The 15,652-nt window shown below is 41.6% G+C and overlaps 1 protein-coding gene across 1 annotated transcript in view; it reads left to right on the top strand.

Annotated features, from left to right (window-relative positions):
• The window catches only part of fgf14 (fibroblast growth factor 14), a 109,229-nt gene that overhangs the window by 49,618 nt on the left and 43,959 nt on the right, over nt 1-15,652 (top strand). The gene's annotated exons all lie outside the window — the stretch shown is intronic.

Here is a 15,652-nt window from a genome sequence, read left to right on the forward strand (position 1 = left end):
TCATATTCTTTTATTTTTCACTCACACACTTTCATATTTTTTTCTTTGCCTCAGTTTTTTTGGGTCCACTAAAGGTCATTAAAATGTATTTTGTCACTATAGTTAAAGAAGCGCTGCTCCCTTATTTAAATGTTGTCAAAAACAATCATTCTCAGTAGAAGTGTCTCAGGATGTTTTGCTGCTTCACCTGCTCATGCTGGTTTAAAGTAGAGAGATGTGCAAACTTGACTCAGTATGTTTACCTGTACACCATGTGTAGGCTTGTGACAAGGAGCTTCGTGTGTTACTTAGCAACAGCGTGCTTGCACTGCAGAGTCTGTTTCAACGTTCTTAAGGAGCACCATCGCTCCCTGTGTCAGTGCGTAAATGTCTATACCAGTGTGGATATAAACAGAATAAGAGACCAAAATGCAGAGTGAGAGAGGGGCAGAACTGACTTAAATCAACATATGTGTCAGGGGAGCTGATGGAATAGCCTGACTCAGGAGAGCAGATTCACCTGGCTCTGCAGCTAAGTGCATACTGTACCCAGTCCCTGTCCCCACCACCTTGTTATTGACACATTGGCAATCAAGCACAAAAGTTATGGAAAGATTTGCAAGCACTAACATCTGGATTTTATGCATGTCCAGAGCATACAGTGCATCTTATGCTATCAGAATTTAAAATACAATAAATTCTGTTCTTGTTTCTAGATATCAAAACTTCACGCAGGCAGTACCTCTGTCTCTAACTATGGCAGTGTCAATAATTGCATCCACTAATTTGGTCAAATACCGGTTTGTTTCCCTGAATAATTTTGGTGAAATGTTCTGCCAACTCCAGGGGGGATCATTTTGTCTATACCTGGCACATGTCTAATAATTGCTGTTAACGTGTGATATGCTATTTTTGTCATGGTTTGGCCTGAGCTTCCTGATTTTTGTGTTAGTTTTTGCCCCAGCTCTCCCTGCTATTCTGCCACAGCACCTAATCAGCCATTATTCATTCCACCTGTCTCTCATTACCTCCCAGTCTCGACGCATATACTGTATATACACCCTTATTTCTGCTTACTCCTCGCTAGATCATTCACGTCCCCACGCCCTGAGTTCACTCCTCGACAGTTCTGTGTTTACACTAGATTTCTGCTCTCTGTTTGTGCTGGGGCTTTTGGTTACTTTGGACTCTCGATGTATTATCTGTTTGTCACCAGGCACTAAGCGGAGTCTCTTCTCTGATCGTCTTGCTACAAGCTGCGCCTGAATGCTGTTTGTTCGTCTCCTGCTATTTTCCACCCATGTGAACCCTCGCTGGTTTTCGGAATGTCTTGTGTGCTGTGAGTGTGGCATCTGACTCTTGCATGCAGTGACTTCTAACTATGTGCTGCACCTGGGTCCTGTGTCGGCTTCTACCTGCCATAACTCCCGACCCCCATCGAGCTGCGCCAGTGTGTTGTGAGTAACCTGTTCGCCAGCTGCACTGTGGAGTGAGTGCTCTGATGCCTTAATTAGTATGCTGGCCAACTACAGTGCGTGAATCCAACACTCCTCCTGTTACCTGCCATCACCAGTCAACTGACCTGTACGTCCCAATCCTCTGGTTGTCCTGTTACCTGCCGTCCTCCTGCCATCTCACCTACCTGTCCTGGTTCCTTGCCTCGGTCCTCCCGGTTCTCGTCCAACCTGCTGCCCTTCCAGCTAGATCAGTATCTGTTCGGCCTCTTTGTCAACCAACTTAATCTGAATTATTTAATAAACTCCTTCCTGTAGTCATTCCTCCTCCGTTAGTCTGCCTTTTGGGTCCAACTCATACACACATCCTTACAATTCTAGTTTCATCAGAAAAGGGTTTTGGGTGTAATGATTATTCTGCTCAGCTCTTCAGATATTTATTGTTATAAAACTAGAAGAAATGAGAACATTCATTCATTCATTCATTTTCTACCGCTTAGTCCCTGAACGGGGTCACAGGGGGGACTGGAGCCAATCCCGGCCGGCAATCGGGCGAAGGCAGGGTACACTCTGGACAGGTCGCCAATCCATCGCAGGGCTAAATGAGAACACAACAAGCAGAAATATTTGAAGATCTCTGGTTGGTTAGAGAGGTCAGTCCTGCACAAAACCTTTTAGAAGCTAATATCACTGCGCTGCTGCCAGTGTCGTTCAATGAGTCTGGGTCACAGGAGGCTTCAACAGCATTTCTCCACATTGAAACAAGTTTTGGAGAAGATTTCTACAACAAAAATATTTGAAAAAGTTACATACTGTAGCTTTAATGTCTATACAGAATATACTTGTACCATGCAAAACATACACAGTAATGTAGACCAACAGAGTTTTAAAGATTGGTGATGATTAGAAATCATGCCAGGGTCTAGACCCTGGTTTCTAATAATGGTTTGACTACTGCAAGTTTAAGAGTGATTGCAAATGGGTGCTCACTATATTCAAAACTTAAAAAAAAATGCAGTGGGCTCTGGGTCAAGAGAGCAGGTGGAGCTCCTGAGGCTCTGTGCTACTTTTAAAGATCCTTCTGCAGCTCGGTGTCTCACCGTTTATGATAGGATTTTTCTCTGTTTTTATAAAAACGTTTTATTTACCAGAGACTACTTAACTTTTCACTCTATTGTCAATTGTTCTCCAGAGTTGTCTAAAATTTGCTGCCAAATCACCACAGGATGAGATGACATGTGTGGCTGATGCAGAATAGTTGGCAGTAAAAATGTCTGAGTTTACAGGGAGAAAATTAAAATTAAAATTACTAATTAGACCTCTGATTAAAATGGCCTTTCTGGTTTGTGGAGACGTGGCTGTAGGTGGTGACTTTATAGCAGCAGTGTTCAAGCTACTGTATCAACTTGCTCAGCTTACCGTAGATAATCCAGGTCATACTATATTTTATCTTATTTACTTAGACTTTTTGCAGTGCTGCTGGCAATATACAAGTATGTGTTTTCTTGGCATTCATTCCATTCTTCAGATGAAGAAATCCTTAGTAGCAAATGCTACAATGATGACTGTTATCCTGTGAACCGATGCATTTATGCGCGCTCGTTCCTCGACAAAACCAGTGTGGTGTTGTTAGCCTGTGGAGAGACAAGACTCTGACCTTTCTATAGGACAGATGAGTTAAATCAGTCACTGAGCAGAAATTGACCGGGTGTCACAAGGTCTAATGGAGAGGGTAGTGTGGTCTGTGTGTGTGCACCAGCTTGTGTGAATGCAGACATTTGTGTGCTCCTGTACCTCACAAGCATCTTAAGTATCCTGGTAGCTCCCTTTTATGTGATAGTGTTGCTTTTTTAGACCTGTGTCGAAAGGTCAACTCTTGTGTTGGCTAGAAGAAACACTGATATGACAGTTTTAAAGAAAACATGTATCCTCTGGGCAGGTGCACCCCTCCTGCTGCATATAGCCCCCTAAACAAGGTATTGCTCTGCTGACACTGTGTTGTGATCTTAGCTAAAAAAAATTCACATTAGTCAGTTTCATTATGCAGAGTCATGGTGTCACTGTGTCTGTATTCCAAAGAGATGAACAGTGGCCTTCTGAAATTGGGGAAAATGCCTCTGTCACCAATGCCCATTTCAGTTTGTTTAAATGCAGGTATGTTGCATTCTGGGAATACATAAAAATTGGACTAAATAAAATGTGAATGTCATTTTTTTTTTTCTGTTTAAAACCTGTTGTTCTGCCCTTGTCCTCAAAATGATATGTTCCCCATAATCTGCCCATTGATCCATCCTCATGTGTGTGAAAACTGTCTGTGAAGGGTTTGTAGTTTTCTTCTACAGTCCACTACTGAAAACAATATAAAAACATTCAACACAACCTCAAGAAACCACTGCATGGCCACAAGCATCGGTCTACTTTTCCAGTGTCTTAGCAATAGTGCTGAGCTGTGAAGTACTTGTGGCCCAGCGACCAATCCACATTACTACAGCTTCCACATTCATCGTATGAAGCACACTGGCCACTGGACAACAACCATTTTCCCAGTCACAATAACTGGAAAAGAAGCAGCTGTGAAAGGGTCACTACATTTATCTGAGCATCACAAAGTCACAAATGAATAGTTAAATGATCTTATTTGATCCAGTGGGTTCAATAACATTTGGCAAATTTAGAAAAGCTGTAGGATTTTCTTATTTTATCCCCAACAGGAAGTCACTGCAGAAAGATGCTAGTACGCATGCTCATTGGGTCAAAAAAAACATACAGAACAACTGTGTAATTCCTATGACTGGAATCTAGAAGCATGAATCATTTTTTCAGAGTGTTTGCTGAGTATCTGTCATAAGAATGAATTGGGCACCATCCGGCAGCCTGTTCCACTTAACGCATCCATGATATATGAGCGTTGTATGTTCTGACCACTCATAATGTCTTCAAATTATGGCTGTTCTGCTCCTTTGTTGTGCTGTCTTTCTCAAAGATTTAACAGAAACTATGTATTTGGCTGTATTAAACATACAAAGGGTGCCCTATGTCTTATCAGCTAAATGTACTTAAAGCATCAAAAGTAAATGTACTATAAAGAAGAATGTCTCCTTTAAGACAGTTATGTCATGATATATGTTATACTAAACAAATTATTTTGGACAGAGTATCAATTAAGCTAATAGGCAGTAGCAGCAAAGATATGAGGTCAGATGTGTTGTTACACCTTCACCAACATAGTCCTCCCTTCTGCCAAAGCCTCAGTCATATATACTGAGGCCCACGGTAAAAACACGTCTGCTCCTCTTCATCCTCCTCCACCTCCTCTGTAAGTAGGTGTGATGGAGGAGGTGAGTGAGCTTCAGTGGTACAGTGAAGGCCAACATCGATGTCCATGTTGCAGGCTTTGTCCTGCCAGTGTCTGTGCTCTCAAATCTGGTCCCAGCCCAACAGGCATGTGGACAGAATCATAAAGTTTATTTGCATTAACTTTAAGCACTTTTTACCTACATTTCAAACAGTTTAACATGCCCTCCTTCTGGTGTAGCCCAGTCATCAAGACCTGGCTTCTGGCATCTTACTTACACACCAGCTAATTATAGTCCACTGTAATTACAAATGTGTCATTTCTCATTAGGCCCTAAGAGCAGACATGCAAATGAAACATTATATTTGACAGAGAGCTTTTTGAAATTATTTCCTCATCTCTTTTACTGTATATCTCACAGTTACACACACACACACACACACACACACACTGAAATGTAACAATTTATGTTTTGGAGACTTGCTTTTTGGTCCATAAGGATGTCGAGTCCCCAGTATGTGAATGTGTTAAGAATTTTATGTCCCCACAACAGGAGTAATACCAGACAAGACACACACACTTGTATAATTTTTTTTTGCAATATCTACCGATAAGTAGCAAATACAAGTAGTCAAGAGAGAATCAACAGGTACTTCACCACACCCAGCAGCCCACAGTCAGGTTCTGGCTCGTCACTGCTTACTCTAATATTTGATGCTCAAAACAACACAGCCTCATTTTTTCTGGTTAGGCCATAACCCCACACTGAGTTCACCACTGCTTTCACTGTGTTTTCAGATGGATGATGGGTTATTTGATTGAGAGACATTTGATAAGCAGATACTGGAGTTGTCATTATCAGAGACACAGTGTCTGAGATGTAGCCTGCTACGACCACTTGAGGGCATCTTGGTTGTATTAAGAAAAGTGTGTTTTGTGTTAATGGATCCAGGTTTAGTTCTATTTAGTGATCCCACAGCTGGTTGTCTAAATGCAGTGGAAGATGCAAAACTAATATTAACAAAATGGTAGTGTTGCTTTGCCAGAGATCTACTTTATTTTTGTTTCAGTGGATCTTATGTTGGTTAGTGCTTTCGCCTCACAGCAAGAAGGTTCCGGGCTTGAGTCCCGGCCAGCACGGGGCCTTTCTTTGTGGAGTTTGCATGACCCCCCTGTGCCTGCGTGGGTTCTCTCTTGGTACTCCGGCTTCCTCCCACAGTCCAAAGACATGCAGCTTAGGTTGGCTGGCGACTCTAAATAATGTGTGTGTGTGTGTGTGTGTGTGTGTGTGTGGTTGTTTTCCTACATGTCAGCCCTGTGGTGACCTGTCCAGGGTGTACCCCACCTCTCGCCCACTGTCAGCTGGGATTGGCCCCAGCCCCCGCTCTGGCGGAATAGATAATGGATGGATCTTTTGACACCGTGTGGTGACCCTTTGCAAACTGTAGTTGATAGAACTGTATTTAGTGGGAACCTTTTTGTTTTTCTTGTCAGCGTAGAAGCCATAACATAACTTGAAACCTCTGTTTTTAGGAGGTAAAAAACTTTGAAAAAAGGAGCAAAGAATGTGTTTGCTGTGCAGAGCATAAGACTGTCATCCTGCAGCAGTGTCCTCCTGAGCTCTGCACTGCTCTCTAGTGGCTGAAAACTAGTACAGGCATTTACCCATACAGATGAGAGAAAAACACCTCAGCAAGGTCTGCAGTTATTTTAATACAGGTGAGGTCGGTTACCATGATGCATATATGACAGTATGTTTTCAAATCTGAAGCAATGCTCTGCGGCACCTAAACTGATGGAGCAGGATCATTTTTCACCAAATGCATTTATTTAATTTGAGTTTGAAAGGCCTTGTTATATGCCACACAGCCTGCTTCCTGTCAAACACCACCAAACCTGCCTGTCAGATTTACAAGTTAGCATCGAGTTAACAACATCATAGACATGATCATTCACACTGTGAACAACATTATCAACCACTGAGCTGCTTGTAGATGTGAGAGTTATTGAAGAAACGGCTCCACATTTTTCTGAGAAGTTATCATAGTTAGGTTGTGGAGCCACAACATTTTGAGTTGACAAATCATGTACTAAAGTACCCCCCTTCCAAGTCAAGGGTCCTGAAAATCAGGACTCAAGTCGAACTCGTGTTTGAGTCCTGGATTGAAGTGCTACAACACTGACTGTAGCCACAATATGTAGATGTGTGTACCTGTATGGCCAATGGTGTGAGGATCAGTTTGACTTCCATGGCAGTGAGGACATTCTGGACAATCCTCACATTCTGACACACAGTCAAAGGCTGTTTGATGGCTAAGACTTGGTTTTAAGGTTAAAGTAGGTTTGCATTAAAGTTAGGGTAAGGTTTTGGGTTTCATACAGTAGTAATGATGGTAAAGCTTGGGGTAAGGGGCTAGGGAATGCATGTCCTCCTAAAAATAGGTGTGTGGTCATAAGAGGGTACTGAAACTAAAGCCGACTAAGGATTTTATGAATGATTAAATATCATATAAAATATAATGCATCTGATATTAAAGTCATAAATTTGTTGTAAGAATGCATAGATTACAGAACAGCGGCAAGAACAACGCCATCCTGCTAATAACAAATATGTTCAGATGGTTTAGCAGCCCATGAAATGCAAAATGCAGCTGTGCTGAAAAGGATAGAAGTTAAAAGTAAAAAACTATAAATAACAAAGACTTCTTCTGTGTTCTCATGGTGTGTGTTCTCAGTGGAAATGGACTTAATCTTGGGATCACAGACTACTGTTACAATGGACTATGGTGCATCTCTGAGTGGACTGAGTGGACTGATGGATACGTGAAGTAAATGATTTATTCAGAGCCGTGGTAACATTTGATCTGTGATGATATTAATGAGCGTCTGAGTGTGTAGTAACGTCTGCTGGTTAATGGATACTGTCATATTAGAGTGTTAACCCCCGTCACTTCAAACTAATCTCTGCATTTCTTCCCCTGTCCCCTCCATTAGCTCACAGCCCACCCACACACGTGCACATTATTTCTGTAGTGATATAGTATCATCTGTTTTTTATTTAGTTTAATCTGAAAGTCACGAGGGTCACTGTGGCCAAAGTACAGCCCTGACTAATGACGACTGGCATCATAACTTTGGCCATTACAGACATCATTAGTCTTTCATTGTCTTGGAGGAAAACTTTATTGCTCTTCTCAATCAGAGGTGGTTAAGGTTCCTGTCATAGACTGTCACATTGGAGATCTATGGTGCATATCATATTATCACACCATTATAGACCAGAAGGGAAACATTAAAACAGGAGGAACATGACACATATTTATTAGACATAATACAGACGGGTGACAAAGGAAAAACCAACAAAGTGTCCAAGTGAGGTGTTGGGCCACTAGGACAGCTTCAGTGCACTTTGATTCTACAAGGTTCTGAACTCTCCTGGAGGGTGAAGGTTACAGCATATAGTTCATACCATTTTTATACTCATCAAACCTCATGCTCTATGGGTGGGGACGCTGTCATCCTGGACGAGACCACTCATTTATTCTGGTTTTTCCTTTGTCGCCTGTCTGTATTTCACATAGACGTGATATTTTTATGGCTATGGCTGGAATCCTTTCATTATCAAGAGGACCTTTGTCAGGTTGTCTTAAAGAAGATTTAGAATTCATATGCAAAGCATGGTTATGTAATCTCCCCCCCGCCCCAGTACAGTAGTTTGAACACTCAGTCATATTCTGTATACTCCCTTCCTCTAGTGTGAAGGCTTTACTGGTATTAATAAAAGTAAACAATGTCACATGTTGCACCTCTGCAGATTTAAGTTTATCTCACTATTGTGGTCTGGTCTTAGTCCACACCTAAACCTTGTGGTTGCATTTTTGTGTTATTGTAGTATTCCCAAAAGGAGCTTGAATTAACCTGACATCACCCTCAGTTACCATTCTGTTAATCCTCAGAACTATGCTTTGGTCATTTCACTACATCAGAAAGTTTAGTAATAATGTGCGGAGTGAGTGTGTGTTTGTGTGTGTGTGGTTGCTGGTTTACGTGTCAGCCCTGTGATACACCGGCGACCTGTCCAGGGTTGTACCTTGCCTCTTGCCCAGTGTCAGCTGTGTTAGGCTCCCACCCCCAGCTACATAACATTTCATACAAAAAGATTAAGAATGCAGGTTTGCCATTTTACATTTTACTGGGGTTGTGTCATGGACTATTTGTTGGCTGGAAAAATCAAGGAGGTTACTGTCCTGGCCAAATAATAGTCCAACATCTAGCTCATGGCAAGTAAGCAAATAAGTGTATTTCCCCAAAATATCCAACTATTCCTTTTAAAGTCTGCACTTGAACATTATTTCTTTTAAAGTTTTATTTGGTTGAAGCTAGGTGTTTGAATATAAACGAGATTGTGCATACTGTGTGTATGTGTGTGTATGTGCTTGCGAGGATCTATTCTCTGTGGCTTGTCCAAAGCCTTCTTCCTCCTTCATGTTATTTGATTGGTTTTACAGTGTGTGGTAATTTGACTGCAGTGTGCAGGTGCTATCAGAAGTAGACAGTGATTCTGACCTGTGGCCTTCTTACACCTGCATTCACATCAGGTATCATCTGTGGACTGCAGCTTTAGAGGAAGCCAGCATAGAAAAAGACACTGACCGCACCTGAAGGTCAGTGGCTACTTTGGTAGTGAAACGCTGAAAAATCCCTTTGCTCTACAGCATATTGTCTTTAATTGCACATCCGTTTAAATTGTACTTGACTGTGTGTTTTGCCAAACATAATCAAACAGATTCTTTTTGTATTGACCTGCTGTTCTCCAGATCACATCTTTGAATTCACAACTGGTGCCTGACCTGACAACACCCTCATTACCATTCTTTTAGGCCATTCAGCACCAAAACACATCCAGGTCCTTCACCTGTTAATATTAATGTGCCCCCCCATACAATCTATGCATTTTCAAGTGGGCACACATGTGCATATCTACACAAACCACGTACCAACACATTTACTCACTGAGAAGCAAACAACGCATGCATGCATACATACAATACAGTCACACACCTGCAGTATGCACACTTGGTGTCAGCCTTCAGCTCTGGAAGCAGGCCTTCTGCCAGAGGGGTTTGGACTTATTGATATTCTCCCACACTGCCCAGGGCTTCTCCAAGGAACCTCACTCTGCAGTGCTGCTGACGAGGCACATTCAATCACTGCTGCAGACTTAAAATAGGATCAAAGGACGGAGTAGTGTGTGTGAGAGAGAGATGGACGAAAACAAATGGAGACCAGCATGTGGCCTCCTCAGTGAATGTGGCAGTGTTTTACCTTTACATTTCTTGCTTTTCTCCTTGTGATTTTATTTGCATCTCTCTCTTTATATTAGTCTCCATGCTTACATTAGTGTCCTTAAATACCTTGCTTTAGCTTCTTCTCAAATTATGCGCCATGTAGCTGATTTGTTATTCTGTAGTTAAACCAGTTGCTGCTGGTGAGGGGCCACTCAACTGTGTTTAATCACTGACACATGTCTCCAGTTGTTCTCCTTCCACTTTGTGTAATGAGGTTTTCTTAAAATGTGCAAAAGCCAGACTACATCCAACCCCCCCAGCCACCTATATGTATATGTTTTTATTAACTGTTTCCAAGGTTATAGTTGTAAAGAGCTAATTAGGGTGCTCTATGAGCCTTATCACAATGGAAAGCAATAACTTTGTCCAATCATTGCTCCCCGCAGGCCCATTCTCCAACTTCCCCTCTGTGATTTGTTCACTTGCAGAGGTGCAGGCCATGCACGGCAATTGATTTAGTTTTACTGTATGTGGAGTTCAGCAACATAAGTGTCAGCTGTTTTTTTTTTTTTTTTTAAATCTTGCAGTTAGCAGTTTGTTAGTTGAGCTCACAGTTTGAAGCCACTGTGTTTCATTAATGCTCTGTCGGAGGGCTCCACACCTCAGGCCCACTCTAATCTGATCCCTGGGAGAGGGACAACACTCCATCACGCGCACAACAGAGGCATATTGTAATGTGGCTATACATATCCTCTGATGGCATATTTAGTACACCTGGTGGCAATTATGTGGTTATGTACATTTAAATGATTTTATGACACCCTGCATAAGATAGTGAACCAACTATTTAAAGGTCTGTGAGCAGAGACTTCATTTATCAGCTTGTTTAGGACCAAAGTCTCTCAAGGGTTGTTTTCTAACCTTTTTGGTCTGTGTAGTGCATATTTGAATTAGTGACCGTCAGTTATTAAACACTATTTTATTCTGAGTTGTGGGAGACTTTAAATCTGCTATAAATGTAAAATATAAAGCACTAAAGCAAGTTTGTATGGACTTGTATCTTCTTACCATTCATTCCCAGTCAAAATCCAAAAATGTTTGAACCTTGTTTGTTGCTGCTCCAAGTGTGTAGAACAGTTTACTATTAACTGTCAGATGTTCCCAAAATCCCATTTGAAGCCCTTTTGTTTTCTTTTAGGTCACATTAAGGCTGTTAAAAATAATCTAATTCTTCACTGGCTGTCAGTATTTCATATATACCTGGTAATATTTTGTTCTTGCTTTTCATTGAAGCTGTTTGGTCTTTACACCAAAGAAATCAATCAATGTTGCAACAAATAACGTGGACCTCTTGTGCATCATTTTAATCACAACATTAGAATTTTTGGAAGGCAAGGCATATTTATTTATACAGTCATTTCATACACAGAGGCAGTTCAAAGTGCTTTACATTAGGAAAGAAAAATGATAACGGCAGTAACATTGTCTGAATGAGCTGAAGTTGTCTTAACAGTTTTTTTTGGAAGACCAGACAAACTGCGGTCAACTATTAAACTGTTAACTATTTTAAAACATTCTGTGGTTTTAACATGTTGGAATGGATTTCTTCTTAATTGCTTCTAAATCTTCACAGTTACTCATAACTATGGAGGGGTTGCTTTTATTTTGTCTTACATGTACAGTATTTACTCATTTGTCTTAATGTATTTAAAAATTGCTCTAAGCACATTTTTCAGAATTTGTTTTTGAATGTGGTCTATAAATACATTTGAATGGACTTGGTTATAGTAATTATTCAGATAGCACAGTTAAAAGGGCAGACTGACTGTATAGTGGACTATATAGTGATTATAAGCGAATGGTGAACACTTCTGGATACCGACAGCCTGTGGGTACAGATATTTAATGACCCATCCCCTGTATAGTACTTCTAAGCTTTCTGCCCATCCCCCACCACCTTCAGGCCCTCACCATGCACTCTGATTTGTGACCGGTTCACCAAAGCTGTCACATGCATGGTGGAGCACTCACAGTCCATAAGCATGTTCTCTTAACATTTATTGCCTCAGTAGATGGAACAGAACAAAACAATACTCATCTCAAATTAATTCTTTGTTTTTTATCATGTATTGTCATTTAATTCTGGTAGATTAGGCTTGTGCTTGAGAAATGCTGAGACCCACTGACTGTTTTTCTTATCAGGGTGGGTGATAAAAGAGCATAGCCCTGAAGCAAAGCAATGGCAATAATCAAATGGGTTGTTTATCCCAGTTCCATTGGGTGACATTTGTCTTTGCCTCTGCAGCAGAGTGTCACACACAGTAATGTAATTTCCTCAGAGGACATTGGATTTAAATGTTGTGACCTGATGAGACCGCATCAGATACTGCTTCGCCGAATCTTACTGTATTTCGGCTGTTTTCCATACAGGTCATCTTTGCTTGGTGTTATAGTCCCTGGTATCTGTGTCAATAATAGAGGAGTGCAAATTGATATGCATAGCATTTCTTGTCTTCTCATCAGCTGGCTAGGTTCTTACAAATTACACCCTGAGGCAACATTTAGACCTGTTTTATTTGTGGCTAGATTCAGACAAACTGTCCACATGTGTTAGCCTAACTGCCTTTGTGAACCAACGTAAAGAATGAATGAAGTGTTTGTGAACAAATTAATGTGAGCAGCTGGGGCAGACTGTCAGTTCACCTTAACCATGTTAGATCCTGGAAGGGGCAGTATAAATGGGACATTAGAAGTCACAGAAAAAGGTCTTGGCTTAGAGGGCTTTGGAATGGGACTGCCATGGACACCCATACATTCACAGCAAAGAGGAAAAGAAACGTAGGTATGTTCACCCTTGTTTTGCTTTATGAATTAATATTTCACAGGGTGTTAATGTGTGTTTTCTGACACCCTGTGCTGTATGTGGTTTGATAGGAGAGCACTCTCATGGATTAGACTGGATTATTTTTGCTGCTCTGATGAAACGTTTGCATGTCCATGACTGTGCTGTGTGTAGAAACCTTGTCTGACTCTCCATGCCTTCAGCCTCATGCCATGTGACTTAAAAGGTAAAAGCAACACTGAAAAGCCTCTTTTCCCTTCTCTTCCTCAGTATTATTTCCATCCTGGATCCAGCCCAGGGGTATTCTTTTTTTCTTTGCTGTAATGCCATATTTGTAGAATTGGATATTTGCATTAACAGTTCATTGCAGATTATTTCAAAATGTTTGTATTCTTTTGGCCAGCTGTGAAGAGATCCTGGCCAGTCACACTGATTTTATTGCACACACCTTCACCCTGGATCTCATCATTCATAATTGCCACATTTTATTCCAGACAGTTTTTAATGACCTCTAGTTTGTTTAGTTACTGTGTTGTCTGGATGGTGTATTGTCAATTAACTATTTATAGAAATTAATGTGCAAAAACAGTCTAATCTCAACATAGCATTTGCCAAACCTGCAGGCTGGCTTGCACATAATCCCTTATTTTCTTTTGAGCTGTGATTATACATTCCAGCAAAGCAGATGTGCATGATAATAAATGAAGAAAGGGGCTCATTATTATTATTATGTGAAAAAGATGGAAACCACCCACTGATGCAGAACAGTGGCTGTGACAGTGCTGCTGCAAGACGTCATGGCTGAAGGACCATTGTTGAGCTGACAGTGTCCGCTGCTGGTTGGAGCGTTAACTGCAGTGCCTCCTGCAGCACCATGAAGCAGGAGGCTTCTGAGCAGCCACGGAACATAATCTCTCTGTGCAGCACAAACTGGACTCGGCGGAGTGGAATGAGAGGAATGAGACAGTCTTGCAAATAACTGATTTTATATGAGGAAAACCAGCAAAACCCCTACATACAGTTTACAGTACATGTAATTTTGAGAAGCCATTATTAAGATGTTCTATATGCACTTACAATTCTATAGACAGTGTTTCCGCAGCCACCAGGCAGGGTAAACGCTGAGCGCTGTTCGCTTGCTTTTAAGTGACATCACTTCTCAGACACTCTGCTGTTATGGAGATTGAATCTGCCACATCAACTGATGCTATGCTCTTATATCCATAAAGCTGGATATCAACAGGTGTGTCTGGCATGAGGGGAATGAATGCACACCAGGGCAATGGAATATGACACCCCAGTCCAAATGTTTAATTACAGCTGCAAACAGCAGATGGCTCTCTTGAGTTTTAATTTCTGTGCCTGTGATTGAGACATAGATTATATTCATCCCAGAACAAAAGGAAGAGCCAAATATTTTGTCTTACTGTGACTTTTGTCATGTGGAACACTCGTCTAATTTAGAAACTAAATTGGCCAGCAAGGTGTTTGGTGGAGTGAAGCTTTAAGTGGATCTCCAGATGCATGTGGTTCACATAAAATACCCTGATAGTGTGTGTTGGACGTTGAACTAAAGGCTGTGATGTCTGGCTGAAGGGAAACGTTTTCCTCCATCACTGTGTGGTGCTGAAATCAGAGGCGCTGTCCGTGGTGCTGAAACCACACAACTAGAAGGCAGCACGAAGGGCTGGCAATTAAAACTGTATGAATGTGATTCATTACAACACTGCAGCAACTGTTTTTTTATGAAATAAAATTGTGATAATGTATTGTCACTCATTTTGTTTAAACTGTATACACCTGGAAATACAGTTGTCCAAATTTCATTCTGTCCTCCCGGATTCAACTATATATTTTCTGTAGAGGATTCTAGTTATTTGGCTGTCTAATTTTAAACAAGTACCGTAGAGCCCAGACTGAAGCTTTTAAGGGTAAATCTTCCCATTTAATTGCAGCATTCACACCGGCTGTTAATTCCCCTTCAAGCAGAGGCTTGGTGGTCGAGAGGGAGGGAGTGTGGAGGAGGACATCTACTTCAATCAGGCGTGTACTAACGAGTGGTTTGGACTTGTTGATGGGAAGGATTTGTTGATCTGGGGTATATAGACTGAGCCTAGTGACCGCCACTTCCTGAGGGTTTTTTTTCTTTGAGCTTGCAGGGGGAAATAAATTGCGCTGTTTCTCAGTGGCTTTACTTTCCTTGTTCCCATTACGCACGGATCGCCATACTCGCATCTCTCGCGCTGCGGGTCTACAGGGAAATCTACTGCGTTGAACTGTGTGCTGATCGCCGGGGGGTTTAAGTTTTTATATTTGTATGCAGCTTGTCACACAATGCAGACGTCATCTCCACAGGACTCCGATCAGCTTTTGTTATGGTTTCCCCCCCCGGGCTCCTATCGCGCCCAACCGCCCGTATTGTCATTGTGGAATACAGTGAAGAAAAATGTTTTGATAGCATTATTCGGAGGATCGACAGATAGTTGGGATACAACTTTGCATTAATGTAACCTGCTGTATCAATGTAGAGCTATATGGCTGCATAATCATTTGCATCTCCAAATGTGTGGCTGTTGATCAGTCATCGCAAGGTCTTTGCAAACTTGGAGTTCGTTTGCCCGGACTGCTGAGCTTTCACTCGGGTGGTAATCTTCGTAGGAGGCGCTTGTATTTGCTTGATTGCTGGCGGCGCACATCCACAGGCGTCCCCACCGCTGCCCAAATAGCAACTTCTGATAAAGCATCCTCGTCTGGCAGAAGGAGGAGAAAACGAAGGGTGAAAGGAGGAAAGAGT

The sequence above is a fragment of the Monopterus albus genome, unplaced genomic scaffold (genome assembly GCF_001952655.1).
Source record: "Monopterus albus unplaced genomic scaffold, M_albus_1.0 scaffold99.1, whole genome shotgun sequence".
Lineage (NCBI taxonomy): Eukaryota > Metazoa > Chordata > Actinopteri > Synbranchiformes > Synbranchidae > Monopterus > Monopterus albus.